At 41.0% G+C, this 16,881-nt stretch overlaps 1 pseudogene; it reads left to right on the forward strand.

Moving 5' to 3' along the window:
• The window catches only part of LOC145059984 (uncharacterized), a 30,756-nt pseudogene extending 26,358 nt beyond the window's left edge, over positions 1 to 4,398 (forward strand).
• Positions 4,399 to 16,881: the final 12,483 nt, after the last annotated feature.

Raw genomic sequence — 16,881 nt, forward strand, 5'->3', positions numbered from 1 at the left:
CAACACAGGGAAGTCGGTGTTCATTGTGCTTGCAGAAAACTGATGAATATAGTTGTGATAATGGGGGAACTGGGAAGAAAGTCGACAAGTTCATTTTGCCTTTCAACTCTCCCTTTTCAATTTTGTCTGGTTGTAGGGATTAGTAGATGGGATAACTGAGATTTTTAATAATAGAAAGGAGGACGAAGAAATGGATACTGAATTAACACGTACCGATATCATCAAATGTGTACAATCTGAAAAACTTAGGTTAAGAGGAGTAAATCTCTCTAGCCTCGATCTTTCCAAACTGGTATGATCAAATACATGTGGACTTCAGGTTATGCTTTTCTGAAATATGTTTTCTTCTCTTGTGCTAATCTTCAGTGTGCAAAAATTTGGGTGATTTATATATGTGAGTTAGGTTTTTTTCCCCATTAACTGATGTATGGATAAATTGGCTAGATGCTAATAACGTATGTCTACAGAGTTTTCATAATATTCATATTCTTTCTATGTTTGATTCCAGGATGTTGATTGTCACAACTAGGAATTTTGGTGCCTTGTAACTACGATACCTATAACAACTATGAATCAATAACATGAAAGCATGCATGATGCTTATTCTATACCAACAAAATTTCATCAAATACTTCATACAAGCACTGCAAATACTCAACAAAGAGTTGGAAACCCTAGAAATCCCGGTTTAAGTCCATTTTGGACTTGGATTTCCTTATTGGGCCCAATGGGCCAATAAGCTTTCAATTTGACTATCTTGGGCTTAGAACTCTTAAATGGGTTCTAATTGGACCCCCTTCCATTATTTTAATATTTTAGGCCATATTGGGCCTCGAATGGAATAAAATACTTTATTGGGCCTTACTAGGTCCCAACAAATTTAGATTAGCCCTAATGAGTCATAAAAATTATACTTTGATTTATTTGGGCCAAACAATCATCTAACTTAACTATAATATGGGCTTAAGGGCAAAAAATCCCAAATCTTCCCTCTTCCCCTCTCTATTTTCGGCCCAAACCCACAAGAGAAAGAAGAGTTGACTTTCTCATGCCACCTCACATTTATCCATAGGTTTTCCATGCATCCATCTCATGTTTTCATGCATGTCAACTCAAAGATCTCTCCTCTTTCTCTCCCTTCTTTTCTCGGCCGAACACAACACACACACACACACACACTCACAAAATTTATCTCCATTCTCTCAAACTCTCTCTCAAAGAAACTCTCTCCATTCTTCATAAAAATTACGAGATTTAGAGATTGATAAGGAGTTTCTTCCACAAAAATCATCACCCCAAGGTAAGTTTAAGTTTAGATCTATGATCTAGATTCTTCATTTCATCAAAAATCTCTTCTAAATCCGTTCAATCTTGTGATCTTGCATCTTAGAAGCTCTTTACGTTGGAGATCTTCCAAGAAAGGTTGCTAAAGCCGAAAATAACATCAAACTTCTTCCTTCTTCTCATCAAAACCGAAACTACAACTCAAGGTGAGCTTCATACCCCTCTCTTTTCGGTTTTCATATGTTTTATGGGGGAGAATACAAGAAAATGTGTAGATCTATGTGTATGTGTATGCTATGTGTGATTTTATGCATGTATGTGTCTGTTTTTATGTGTTTTTGTGATAAACATGTAACCAAAAGAGGTGTTAACTCGAGATCTATGACATGAGAAAGAAAACAAACATAATCTAAGTTATTTTACACTAAATAAGTCAAGAAAAATAGCTTATAAGGTTATGAGGAACATATTCTAACATAAAACCCATTTTAGGGCTTAAATTGTCAAAAATACAAAACTTGGGTTAAAAACTGTCAAGTCACGGTTTCTTGAGGGTCAAAAGGGTCAAAACAGTTTCTATAATCATTTTTCTGAATATTAGAATTTTCAAAGGACTTGAAATGCAAATTTTTAGCTTAATGGGCTAAGTTTGGGCTTTTTGGCCTAATAAGCCCATAATTGCGAAAAAAATGAAGTTTAAAGGGGCTGAAATGAAACTTTCTACAAAACAGGGGATAAGAAGTTTAATAAAACTATTTCAAAGGTCAAAAATTCTTTTTAATTACAAAAAGGATAAAAAATTTAAACTTTTTAGATTTTGGGCCAAAACTGTAAAAGTTGCGAAAAATGGGGTTCTAACCAAGAAATACCATTCTGGAAGGGCTAAAGCTGTTAACAAAATAATTTTTGGGTTAAAACTGTCTTTTCAACAAGTTTATGATACAAAAGTGTCAAGAAAATGTCTTAAGGACTAAAAATGAAATTCTTTTATATAAAGGACTAAAAGTGTTATTTTTATAAAAGAAAGGTAGTGAAAAGGTCAAATTCTACTTTTAAACAAATTAATTTGTTAAGACAAAATACAAGATCCACGACTACCGACAAAACGGACAACGAATACACATTCAACACCAAATATCGTTATAAACGAATTGATTCGGTCTCGAATCAATACAAAACAACAATCGTTAAATCAAAACACTTCAATAGATACGTGATGAATACAATGAGTAAATCTTCAAACTTTGGGCTTGTGAGTTTCAAATCATGCTTGTTGGGCCTTGCAAGCCCACCAACATGATCTTTGGGCCCAAAGGGACAACGCTTATATGTTATTGGGCCTTCAATGACCCAATATTTTATAAAACGACTTTCAATAGCTTTTATGTGCTATTGGGCCAAAGTCTCCCGTTAGAAAAGTTAGTAAGGTCACAGTAATCAAATGCGAGTTGGACCATCGTGTCTTTCACATCCACGACAGCCCAAGGTACTTACGATAGTAGTGGGACATAATGCTCCCCTTCTCTTCGTTCGCTAAGGCTACGAGATATCAAAGTAGACGAAATTAGGACGATATACAATGCGGATTAATCAATATTCATTCGTTAAGACAATACAAAAATCAGAAATCACGAATACATTTCAACATCGGAAAACGTCGGGTTTTCCGGGGAATTCAATACTACTCGCTCGAAACTTTATAACTATGATACAAAACACTCTTCATATATATGTTTTTGAAATCATTCATGCATCAACTTATGGATCTCCACACTTTGATGAACAAAAGTCTTTTCAGAAAATATCGTATTTTCTGGGTTTTACAAACTAAACAAATCATTTTATCACAACATTGCTTATGAACTCACCAACATTTCATATGTTGACGTTTTTCCAAAATAACTTGTATTCTCAGGTAACAGGTAAACCGAAGAATATGTACCAAGTATGTTAGGATGTTTTGTTTATGATATTTATCAAACAATTTATGTATGGATATGTAATGTAAAATAATATACTTAATGTGAACAATTCCAGTTGTGATATAATGATGCATGGTGATGTTTATGTTATGATTCATGTATATACATTGTGATGATATTCAATTTAAGTCACGCGAGCCCTCGGACGTTTCCGACGTCTGGTTCGGGGGTGTGACATTGATGCTGAAAATACAATTTATCACAATGCAACATTGCGTGAGTAAGATTCATCAAACCTATTATTAATTTTTTCTTTTATGTACAAAATTATATATGTAAACAATGTTCTTTCGCTTTTTTATATGGCTATATTTTATCAGTCCAATAGTCAAACCCGTCTTCCATAGTCAACTCAACTCAACTGATTTTGTCTTGCCTAGGCAAGATGTGAGTTCACAGGGCCAAATCTACGTGGCACTTTGTTGGCAGGTGCTAATCATTAGAGTGCAAATTTACAAGGCAAAATTCTCTCTCTAATTTATTTATTGGTTAATTCTCAAATGTATGTAATACTTGGTGAATAATTCAAAGGAGGCGAATTAATTTGTTCTTTTATTGATTTGAAATATAAGTTCTATTAATTTTATTTTCAGATGCTTGCTTAATAGATTGTTGCTTCTGCGGTGCAGACCTGTGCTCTGCACATCTGCAAACGGCTGATTACAGATGCTAATTTGGAGGGAGCAAATCTTGAAGGAGCCAATCTAACGGTATAAGTATATGTTTTTTTTGTGGTTAGGATATAACAGAGTTTTCTTTTGAAGTTGATTTGTTTTTATCTTATGTTATCAACTCTTTCTGTCTACTTGATGTTTGTATATTTGTGTCTATTTTTTCAAAAGAAAGACTTTTGAGTTTCACTTTTTAGATTTAGGTTTACATTTGATTTTGTTTGGTCGAAGTTGCCATTTCAAGACACACCTGTTTCACTTAGCATCATTGCAAGATCGGAAAAACTTATGGTTGAAGATGTGGAATATCTTGTGATGAAGAGTCTATTTGTAATTCCATTTGTATATATTACTTGATGTCTTTTGTTTCAGTAATTGTTATGAGATCAGATTTTCCTTTTTTTTTCTTTTGCATTTCTTCAATGGACATTTCGATTCCCGATTATCTTGTGGGGTTGTAAAATCGGTCTATATTTTTTTGGGTGGGGGTGAAACATCCCAAAAATACAGTCTGAAAATTTCATTTTAAATCAGTAATAAAACCATATTCATCGGCGTCGTATAAGAATCATAAACAATATATCTCAAAATATCATAACAACTGTCAAATATATCAGAGTATAAACATCCCAGGCTGAACAAATGGTGTGTGCACTGCAACCTCTCCGAGCTCCTCTTTTGAAAACTGAGTACCTGAAACCAAAACTGAAAACCGTAAGCACGAAGCTTAGTGAGCTCCCCCAAACTACCACATACCATACAATACATATAAAGCACATACTGGGCCTTGCCCACTGCATCGGACCGAAGTCCGGAACTAGCTGCATCGGACCGAGGTCCGGAACTGACTGCATCGGACCGAAGTCCGGAACTGACTGCATCGGACCGGTGTCCGGAACTGACTGCAGCGGACCAAAGTCCGGAACTGACTGCATCGGACCGAAGTCCGGGAGTGACTGCATCGGACCGAAGTCCGGGACTGACTGCATCGGACCGAAGTCCGGGACTGGCTGATCATAGCATAGCATAACACATATCAACTAATATAAACACATATACTGCATACTGCATCGGACCGAAGTCCGGAACATATAACACACAAACATGCTTGAATCACATAGACATCAAGCATACTGAACTACTGCTTCGGACCGAAGTCCGGAACTACTACTAACTAAACGGGTCGGCATTGTGGCCGTAGACCCGTCCCTACTGGAAGGAAACTCACCTCACACTGCTGAAGTCCCGTAGACACAATCCCACACTGCTGAAGTCCCGCAGACTCCACCACAGCTGCTGGTTGATAGATTCCTGAACTGTCAACACCAAATAACACCCAATTAATAATTGGGTTCTAACACATAACTATAAATACATGCTTTGGATAATTACTACATTACCCCTAGCTTGGCTTACCCAAGCCCAAGGCCCAATCCATAGGCCCAAAGTCAACTAGGGATCAAAGCCCAACATATGGCCCAATTTTCCAAATTGGTCCCAAACCTCTACATGCACTTCCCTTAAGGCCCAAATGTCCAGTCTAGTCCAACATGTCCCATTCTAAGGGCCCAATATCATACAATCCTCTTGGCCCCAACTGTGGCCCATCTATGGCCCAATTTCCAAATTGGGCCCAATCCTTCATATGGGCCTTACCTTAAAGCCCAACTAATTACTCTAGTCCATTTGATTATTCTCGGATGGCCCAACACAAAGCCCAAGTGAAATTAGGGTTTCACATCAAATGAGAACTAGGGTTAAGTGTTGCTTACTTAACCCACTAAGGACTTAACATACTAGGGACTTAATCCATTAAGGACTTAATCCATTAAGTCCATTATTGCTTAGATTAATTTCTGCCAATGATTATTATTTAATATTCAATTATTAAATAATTCTTGTGTGCGTGCTGATAATCTCTCAAATATTAGTATTTCTCAATTAGCCCATTAAGGACTTAGTCCATTAAGTCCTTTACTCTACTATATAAATGAGATGGAATAGTTTGGGCTTAATTCACAATCCAATCCCAATGGCCCAACAGTGGGTCCAATAGGTCTAAGGCCCAATACCCATAATTAGGGCTTTCTAAACCCTAATTAGGGTTCCTCATCCAAACGTGGCCCAATAGGCCCAAAATAACTCTCTAAGCCCATTAGGGTTTGCTAGCGGGGCACCACCCACTACCACCTCGGGTAGTGGTGGTCGATGGCGGCTCACGGTGGCGGCCACCACCTTACGGTGGTGGTTACTACTATTTTTATTATTAACCAAATTAATTACAATTACAGTGTTTGATCAAAACGTAACCACACACACACTAACGCACACACACTAACTAATACACACACACCCAACCACACCATGGTGGTCAACGGTGGCTCGAGGCGGCAGCCACCACCTCTCGGTGGTGGTGGTTATGATCTTGGGCCAACGCAACACCAAAAGCACTTCAATCATCAATCTAAACGCACCTGAAAGCCCACTACCGCCGGAGATGGTAGCTAAAGGCGGCGGAATGGCGGCATAAGGTGGTGGTGATGAATTTTCTTCATTTTTCCTGCCCAAGAATATCAATACAATATTAAATCACGAACTAGGCATGCGCACACACTAAATCACGCACACAACCACCCTCCCACGGTGGCTGGTGGTGGCTTAAAAGTAGAAAACGGTGGCAGCCACCACCTTATGGTGGTGGCAGTGGGTTTTCCGGCCAAAAATTGTACAAACAGCCCTGCGAGCATATCAACCAATATGTACATTCTATCACACCTCCAAGCAACCACCGCCTAGGTGGCAGGCATCACCGGAAAAGAGTAAACCAACGCCCCAAGGGCTACCGACGGCAGAAATGGCGATTCCGGCATCGAGTCTACGAGAAAGAGATGAACAGTGGGTTGCGGTTGACTTACCATACGATTCCGACGGCTCACGATCATCTCACGACGATGACATACCTCTTCTGTCGTCAACGATCCTCTAACGATTCTCGACGTCACTGGTGACAAGGGAGACATGACAGTGGCATTAGACGACACGACAACCGGCGGATAGAGTGGCTTCCGGACCCGATGATGCAAGCGGCGACTGAGGTGCTTCAAGGACGACGACTGTGAGGCTCATGAGGGGGGTGGCGGCTGCATCGTAAGGAAGGGTTTAGGGTTAGGGTTGGCCGATAAGAGACTATATACCCGTCCAAAAATAACTATTTCCCCATAATTACATTCCTGGTCCCTTCCCATGAAATACTTTCAAATTAAATCCGAAATTTACTATATTGCCCTTATCTCCAAATAATCTCTTCATAATTGGTCCTTAAATTTCCAAATCAGCCCCTTAGCACCTAAAATTCTTCAAATGAAGTCCCATAAAGTACCATTTAGTCCCTGCCTTCATAAATACTTACAAAACTAATCTAGAACTTACACTTTTAACCCTTAACTGCTAAACTTCTTCGCAAATTAGTCTGGGACTTACTTTTATTAATTTATTTAAATAAACGGGCGTTACAACTCTCCCCCACTTAACTTAGACTTCGTCCTCGAAATCATTCCTTACCATTCCTTTCACTTCAAACCACTCTTGTAACCAGATCACCATCTTGGGCACACCCTAGCCTTTCTAGGGTAACTGTAACCAACCCTCGCGACAAGATCACATCTATTTCGTTTGATATCTGTTGCCTTGAGATGGTCTGATTCCCTGACAGACCACTCATACGAAATTATTATCAATGAAACTAGCCTGCTTATCTCCCAACTGACTACTCAACTTCTGCTAGCTCGAAAATACCCAGTACAAGACGGTTTCCCAAACCTAATTATCCTTGTAGATCACTTATACTTGGCCAATGCTCAGCTATTTCCGCTGTGAGTGACTCGTCACTTCCTAATAAACCAGCTATCCTGTCTGTACTTGCAGATCAGGGCACAATTACTAACATTGCCCAAGAGCTGTAACTCCTGAAACACTGAACTACCTGAAACACTGAACTGTCTGAAACTGTATGCTGTCACATGGCTGCTTCCTGACATCTACCGAGACCTACCTGGTCTCAATTCTCCGCCAATCATCTAAAATATCGGGTTCCAGCCCCACTGCGGAGCCCCTAGGACTCCCTACTTAGTCGCCTCACACAACTTTTGAACGAAATCCTTCTTTGAAACCAACAACTATTAGCTATCTTGTTACTGTGGCCCTAGCGGCCTTTTGATCTAACTGATCGGTTCCATGCGTTGAATCCTGACGTCACCAAAACCCAAAGCTAAACGCGATTGCTACATGATCATTGGTAGCCTTATGTCATAAATGACCTCAAGCAGTCCACTGCTTCTCTGCTCTCTTCTCTGTAGTGGCGCTTCTACAGTCTTATCACTGGCTTAACCAGGTCTAATCCGTCTGGTAAATTCCGAAATCCAATCCATGGATTTCCATATCCTTACTGCTATACCTGAAATGGTGAGTACTACTGATCTTTCTGCGTCCTAAAAACGCACTCACGCTATCTACCAACCTAGTGAAGGCTACGGCTACACCCACAGACTCTCATCACTCTAGTACTATCTGCTAATCTTGTGAATGCTACGACTACATCCGCAGACTTACAACACTTTAATACTATCTGACTGCTAGTGAATGCTACGGCTACACCCGCAGGCTTACAACACTCTGATGCTATCTGACTACTAGTGAATGCTACGGCTACACCCGCAGGCTTACAACACTCTGATGCTATCTGACTACTAGTGAATGCTACGGCTACACACGCAGGCTTACAACACTCTGATGCTATCTGACTACTAGTGAATGCTACGGCTACACCCGCATGCTTACAACACTCTGATGCTATCTGACTACTAGTGAATGCTACGGCTACACCCGCAGGCTTACAACACTCTGATACTGGATCGAACACACGCTTTTCCGAACTTCCATCTCACATTATCCTCAAACCATACAACCACTTGGGCTATCTTCCTTCCCAATAAGGATGCGAAACTTATCCTAGTCTCAAAACTGCCTCGCTTCTAAATCCTTGGGTGATTCTCCCCCACTTTGATTCAGCTAATGCCCTACAGCACACAAAACTGGAAGAATTCCCAATCCTTCTCACCACCCATGACCAATCTGCTAGAAACCACACTTACCATTGCTAGTGTTTCAACACTAGCTAATCCAAAAGATCACACAACTCTAAAAATTGGAATAAATCTCCGGTAATAACCCGCTAAACCCAGGAAACTCCGAATCTCAATTGGAGACCATCGGAATCTCCCACTTTATCACGGCCTCTATCTTGGCCGGATTGACTAGAATATCCTTCCGATTGACGAGGTACCCCAAGAAATTGCACCCCGTGCAACCAGAACTCACGATTAAAGAACCTTGCGAAAATTCTCTTCCTCCTCAAAGTCTCTAGCACCTCCCGCAGGTGCTTCTCGTGCTGCTCCTCAGCCTTGGAATAAACCAAGATGACGCTGTACTTTCCCAATCCCATAATCTGGGGGATTGCTCTATCACTATTCACTAATGCTTCTCGGCATGCAATTGGCATATGACATTTCTTGAAAATGTAATTCAGACACGAACCAAGGATAACACAGGGTTACACTTACTCAACCCTTGGAACAAAAGGCTCCCTTGTGCAGTTTCCCACAAGTGCTGCACCGATTCTGACCCCGCTGGCCTCTTAGAAGCTGATCTAAAATCTACGATCTCCTCCCGAGACCCTTTACTATAAGCAACTGATCTGGTTCCCTCTTAACAATGTGCTCTAAGTCAATATCCCGCTCTCGAGCTCTAGAAATCATATCATTCAGGGTCTTGCACCCCGAGATACTCACAATCTCCCTGCTATCATTCTACAATATGTTCTGATAACTTACCTTCTTCGTTTCCTCATCTGCTGCATACTGTGGTACCATATAAGCTCTTTCCTGAGACTTGGTAGTGACCTCTACCACAATCTTAGTCGTCTAGTGGAGATCTAACAACTCTTGCGCGAACTGCTGCGCCTCAATCGCCTGGGCACACTCTGCCCATAATCTGGTCTGGAAGTCATCTCATGACATAACATCAACCACATCATCACTCAACTCACTACCAACCTCTTCCTATCAATCTCGTGCTCTATCCCTCAGGAGATAGGAAGTAAGTCAGATCTTGTCTCCTTTCGAGACAACATCTGGTACGAAATGTGTTGGCAACATCTGCCAACCATCTGCCGCTAACAATGGGGTCCCTAACCCCCTGACAATGTGAAGCCTCACAAACTGTGAATTCCCGAAACATCAACGTACGGGTCTCTATCATGACTGCTATCTCAGTGCAGAATGCACTCGGCCTCTCATCACAAATCTCCATAATGCTCTCCTTGATCACACTGAGGATCACAGGAGTCTGGTCAGTCATACTGCGCAAAATTCTCAAATGAAATGAACTCTCTCATCTGATCATCAATCTGCCCGACTCCAGAGTCCGAGCCTGATCCCCTGTCGACACCAGAACTACCATCTGGTCTACCACGTAGCGTCACTATACTCGGCAACATGCCATCACTAACATCACAATACTCATCCAAACTCGAGGGATCTCACACACTACCAGTTCCCTAGATTCATCTCAGCCTTCCTTGATTCGAGTACGGATCCTCTGCTTTCAGTAGTACGGGCCCATACTACCTTCCACATCTATCCGTACTTTCCTCAAGTACTGCCTCGACTCCACCAAGTCACTTCTACTACTACTGATCTCTGTTACTCTCATCCTAGGCTTTCCCTAGGAAACTTCTGACTCCACCCAAACCAGTCCCCAACTGCTGAAGGCCTCCTTGTAATGCCAATTAGTCACCACCTGAATACCATTACATGCAATGAGGCTCGGATAATCCTTCGAGTAAAAGTCTCGTCCCTACAATGGTTAGACTCAAACAAGAGCTGTGCAGTAGGGTCAAATCCAGCACTCTGAGATTTTTCAACCCTGATCACATGTAATGTGACATATTCACCTAATGGCTAACTCCCATCACTCAGAGTTCTACATAGCACGAAGCAAGCAACATTCGGATAAGGGAAACATACTCAGGCAAAACTATTCTCATAACAAGAAACTGCACTAGCATACAATGCTAAGCTCATACTATCAGGCATAACCTACACAGGCTATCCTACTACTGTCTACTCATTATTAGCATGAAATTCTTATCAAGCTGAAACACATAAAGGCATCATCCTAGATCCCTAGTCCTATTCTAGCATGCTGTTCTACTGAAGCTGAAACTGAAACTGGAACTGAAACTGATACTGATACTGATACTGATAATCATAACATAACTTGTATGGGTAAATTGGGAGTACTTACTTGAGCTCGGCTGATTGCATGCACCACACCCTTTTCTCTTTTCAAAACTCTTTTCGCTTTTTCTAAAACTCTTTTCTTTATACTTTTTCTAAAATTGTTTTCTTTTCTCAAAATCCTTTTGTAACCATGGTTTTTCTTTGAAAACTCTATACCACTTCCTTAGTTTGAGTTCAGACACACTCGAGAGTGCGCCCGAATCCCTCAAACCAAGGCTCTGATACCAACTTGAAACATCCCAAAAATACAGTCTGAAAATTTCGTTTTAAATCAGTAATAAAACCATATTCATCGACATCCTAGAAGAATCATAAACAATATATCTCAAAATATCATAACAACTATCAAATATATCAGAGTATAAACATCCCAGGCTGAACAAATGGTGTGTGCACTGCAACCTCTCCGAGCTCCTCTTTTGAAAACTGAGTACCTGAAACCAAAACTGAAAACCGTAAACACGAAGCTTAGTGAGCTCCCCCAAACTACCACATACCATACAATACATATAAAGCACATATTGGACCTTGCCCACTGCATCGGACCGAAGTCCGGAACTAGATGCATCGGACCGAGGTCCGGAACTGACTGCATCGGACCGAAGTCCGGAACTGACTGCATCGGACCGAAGTCCAGAACTGACTGCATCGGACCGAAGTTCGGGACTGACTGCGTCGGACCGAAGTCCGGAACTGACTGCATCGGACCGAAGTCCGGAACTAACTGCATCGGACCGAAGTCCGGGACTAACTGCATCGGACCGAAGTCCGGGACTGGCTGATCATAGCATAGCATAACACATATCAACTAATATAAACACATATACTGCATACTGCATCGGACCGAATTCCGGAACATATAACATACAAACATGCTTGAATCACATAGACATCAAGCATACTGAACTACTGCTTCGGACCGAAGTCCGGAACTACTACTAACTAAACGGGTCGGCATTATGGCCGTAGACCCGTCCCTACTGGAAGGAAACTCACCTCACACTGCTGAAGTCCCGTAGACACAATCCCACACTACTGAAGTCCCGCAGACTCCACCCCAGCTGCTGGTTGACAGATTCCTGAACTGTCAACACCAAATAACACCCAATTAATAGTTGGGTTCTAATACATAACTATAAATACATGCTTTGGATAATTACTACATTACCCCTAGCTTGGCTTACCCAAGCCCAAGGCCCAATCCATAAGCCCAAAGTCAACTAGGGATCAAAGCCCAACATATGGCCCAATTTTCCAAATTGGGCCCAAACCTCTACATGGACTTCCCTTAAGGCCCAAATGTCCAGTCTAGTCCAACATGTCCCATTCTAAGGGCCCAATATCATACAATCCTCTCGGCCCCAACTGTGGCCCATCTATGGCCCAATTTTCCAAATTGGGCCCAATCCTTCATATGGGCCTTACCTTAAAGCCCAACTAATTACTCTAGTTCATTTGATTATTCTCGGATGGCCCAACACAAAGCCCAAGTGAAATTAGGGTTTCACATCAAATGATAACTAGGGTTAAGTGCTGCTTACTTAACCCACTAAGGACTTAACACACTAGGGACTTAATCCATTAAGGACTTAATCCATTAAGTCCATTATTGCTTAGATTAATTTCTGCCAATGATTATTATTTAATATTCACTTATTAAATAATTCTCGTGTGCGTGCTGATAATCTCTCAAATATTAGTATTTCTCAATTAGCCCATTAAGGACTTAGTCCATTAAGTCCTTTACTCTAATATATAAATGAGATGGAATAGTTTGGGCTTAATTCACAATCCAATCCCAATGGCCCAACAGTGGGTCCAATCGGTCTAAGGCCCAATACCCATAATTAGGGCTTTCTAAACCCTAATTAGGGTTCCTCATCCAAACGTGGCCCAATAGGCCCAAAATAACTCTTTAAGCCCATTAGGGTTTGCTAGCGGGGCACCATCCACTACCACCTCGGGTAGTGGTGGTCGATGGTGGCTCACGGCGGCGGCCACCACCTTACGGTGGTGGTTAATACTATTTTTATTATTAACCAAATTAATTACAATTACAATGTTTGATCAAAACGTAACCACACACACACTAACGCACACACACCCAACCACACCATGGTGGTCAACGATGGCTCGAGGCGGCAGCCACCACCTCTCGGTGGTGGTGGTTATGATCTTGGGCCAACGCAACACCAAAAGCACTTCAATCATCAATCTAAACGCACCTGAAAGCCCACTACCGCCGGAGATGGTAGCTAAAGGCGGCGGAATGGCGGCATAAGGTGGTGGTGATGAGTTTTCTTCATTTTTCCTGCCCAAGAATATCAATACAATATTAAATCACGAACTAGGCATGCGCACACACTAAATCACGCACACAGCCACCCTCCCACGGTGGCTGGTGGTGGCTTAAAAGTAGAAAACGGCGGTAGCCACCACCTTATGGTGGTGGCAGTGGGTTTTCCGGCCAAAAATATTACAAACAGCCCCGCGAGCATATCAACCAATATGTACATTCTAGCACACCTCCAAGCAACCACCGCCTAGGTGGCAGGCGTCACCGGAAAAGAGTAAAACGACGCCCCAAGGGCTACCGACGGCAGAAATGGCGATTCCGGCATCGAGTCTACGAGAAAGAGATGAACAGTGGGTTGCGGTTGACTTACCTTACGATTCCGACGGCTCACGATCATCTCACGACGATGACATACCTCTTTTGTCGTCAACGATCCTCCAACGATTCTCGACGTCACTGGTGACAAGGGAGACATGACAGTGGCATTAGACGACACGACAACCGGCGGATAGAGTGGCTTCCGGACCCGATGATGCAAGCGGCGACTGAGGTGCTTCAAGGACGACGGCTGTGAGGCTCATGAGGGGGGTGGCGGCTGCATCGTAAGGAAGGGTTTAGGGTTAGGGTTGGCCGATAAGAGACTATATACCCGTCCAAAAATAACTATTTCCCCATAATTACATTCCTGGTCCCTTCCCATGAAATACTTTCAAATTAAATCCGAAATTTACTATATTGCTCTTATCTCCAAATAATCTCTTCATAATTGGTCCTTAAATTTCCAAATCAGCCCCTTAGCACCTAAAATTCTTCAAATGAAGTCCCATAAAGTACCATTTAGTCCCTGCCTTCATAAATACTTACAAAACTAATCTAGAACTTACACTTTTAACCCTTAACTGCTAAACTTCTTCGCAAATTAGTCTGGGACTTACTTTTATTAATTTATTTAAATAAACGGGCATTACAACTCTCCCCCACTTAACTTAGACTTCGTCCTCGAAATCATTCCTTACCATTCCTTTCACTTCAAACCACTCTTGTAACCAGGTCACCATTTTGGGCACACCCTAGCCTTTCTAGGGTAACTGTAACCAACCCTCGCGACAAGATCACATCTATTTCGTTTGATATCTGTTGCCTTGAGATGGTCTGATTCCCTGACAGACCACTCATACGAAATTATTATCAATGAAACTAGCCTGCTTATCTCCCAACTGACTACTCAACTTCTGCTAGCTCGAAAATACCCAGTACAAGACGGTTTCCCAAACCTAATTATCCCTGTAGATCACTTATACTTGGCCAATGCTTAGCTATTTCCGCTGTGAGTGACTCGTCACTTCCTAATAAACCAGCTATCCTGTCTGTACTTGCAGATCAGGGCACAATTACTAACATTGCCCAAGAGCTGTAACTCCTGAAACACTGAACTACCTGAAACACTGAACTGTCTGAAACTGTATGCTGTCACATGGCTGCTTCCTGACATCTACCGAGACCTACCTGGTCTCAATTCTCCGCCAATCATCTAAAATATCGGGTTCCAGCCCCACTGCGGAGCCCCTAGGACTCCCTACTTAGTCGCCTCACACAACTTTTGAACGAAATCCTTCTTTGAAACCAACAACTATTAGCTATCTTGTTACTGTGGCCCCAGCGGCCTTTTGATCTAACTGATCGGTTCCATGCGTCGAATCCTGACGTCACCAAAACCCAAAGCTAAACGCGGTTGCTACATGATCATTGGTAGCCTTATGTCATAAATGACCTCAAGCAGTCCACTGCTTCTCTGCTCTCTTCTCTGTAGTGGCGCTTCTACAGTCTTATCACTGGCTTAACCAGGTCTAATCCGTCTGGTAAATTCCGAAATCCAATCCATGGATTTCCATATCCTTACTGCTATACCTGAAATGGTGAGTACTACTGATCTTTCTGCGTCCTAACAACGCACTCACGCTATCTACCAACCTAGTGAAGGCTGCGGCTACACCCACAGACTCTCATCACTCTAGTTGGGCAGAATCCTATGGAAAATAATTAGTTTTTGTTGACAAAATTGACAAATCTAATACATGTCACATTTCTTAGATCTTATCGTTGGTGTTTCCGTACCTCATTTGGCTGAAATTGATTTTCTGTTACAAACACACACAGTACTAACCACATTTTTCCTTGAATTGCAGAAAGGGAAAGAGGATGATTTGAAGAAAGTACTTGACTTACAGTGACAAATGCAAATTTAAGCAAACCTATCTAACCAGGCGCCAACGGCGCAAGTAATTCCTTCTAGTTTATAATGTAAGTTTAGAAAATGATTCTATTTGTGAATAAATTGATAAGAATGTGGTTGCTTTATTACTAGATGAGTCTAATGAAATCAAAATTTTTAAAAATATTAATTTTTGTTGGACCCTTGCAAAAAAAATTTAGTTCCGCCAGTATTGGCATTTGCTACCAAAAAACATTTGCAATTAAGGTTGTAAATGAACCTAACGTTCAGCGAATGTTCGTGAATTGTTCGTCGGAAAGTTCGTTTATTGAATAAATAAATAAACATGAACGACAATTCTTGTTCGTTTAGTTAAACGAACGAACATAAACAATAGTCTTGTTCGTTCAAATATGTTTGTTAACGTTCGTTTATGTTGTTCGTTAACGTTTGTTTGTGTTCATTTATTTAAGTTCCTTTAATGTTCATATATTTTAAATTGTGTTTGATCATATTATTATATTATATGTTTGTTTATTTTCATATACATTCAATTATATATATTTTCATTTGTTTATGGTTGTTGATCATTTTCACCAACATAAACGAACGGACATGGATAATGTAATTTGTTAAATGAACGAACATGAACAAGAAAACTCGTTTGTTTATCTAATCGTGTTCATTCGTTTGTTCGACTAACTTAAATGAACGGATATGAATAATCATCATTTGTGTTTGCTCGGTTCATTTACCATCCTACTTGCAATTGTTTTGTGATGGATAATTTGATGTTCTTGCTAGTTGCTACACGCCTACACTTGCAAGGGGGCTTGTTTTGTAGTATTCACATCATGCTTGTACTTAACTCCTCGCAAACACGTCTCTAAATAAAGCGTGGGTTGTTATTTTTTATTATTATTTTAAGATCCAAAAGCCATGTCATTTGGTTTTATAAGTTTTCAAGTATTTATCACGGAATATAAGGATGTTTAAACTAAAAATCTTTAAATCGTTTCAAGTAGTTCTAGGAAGCTAAAAGAATGCATGATTAAACCGGATAAAAGATGTTTGCTAA

This window comes from Lactuca serriola, chromosome 6 (genome assembly GCF_051521515.1).
Source record: "Lactuca serriola cultivar US96UC23 chromosome 6, Lser_US96UC23_V15, whole genome shotgun sequence".
Lineage (NCBI taxonomy): Eukaryota > Viridiplantae > Streptophyta > Magnoliopsida > Asterales > Asteraceae > Lactuca > Lactuca serriola.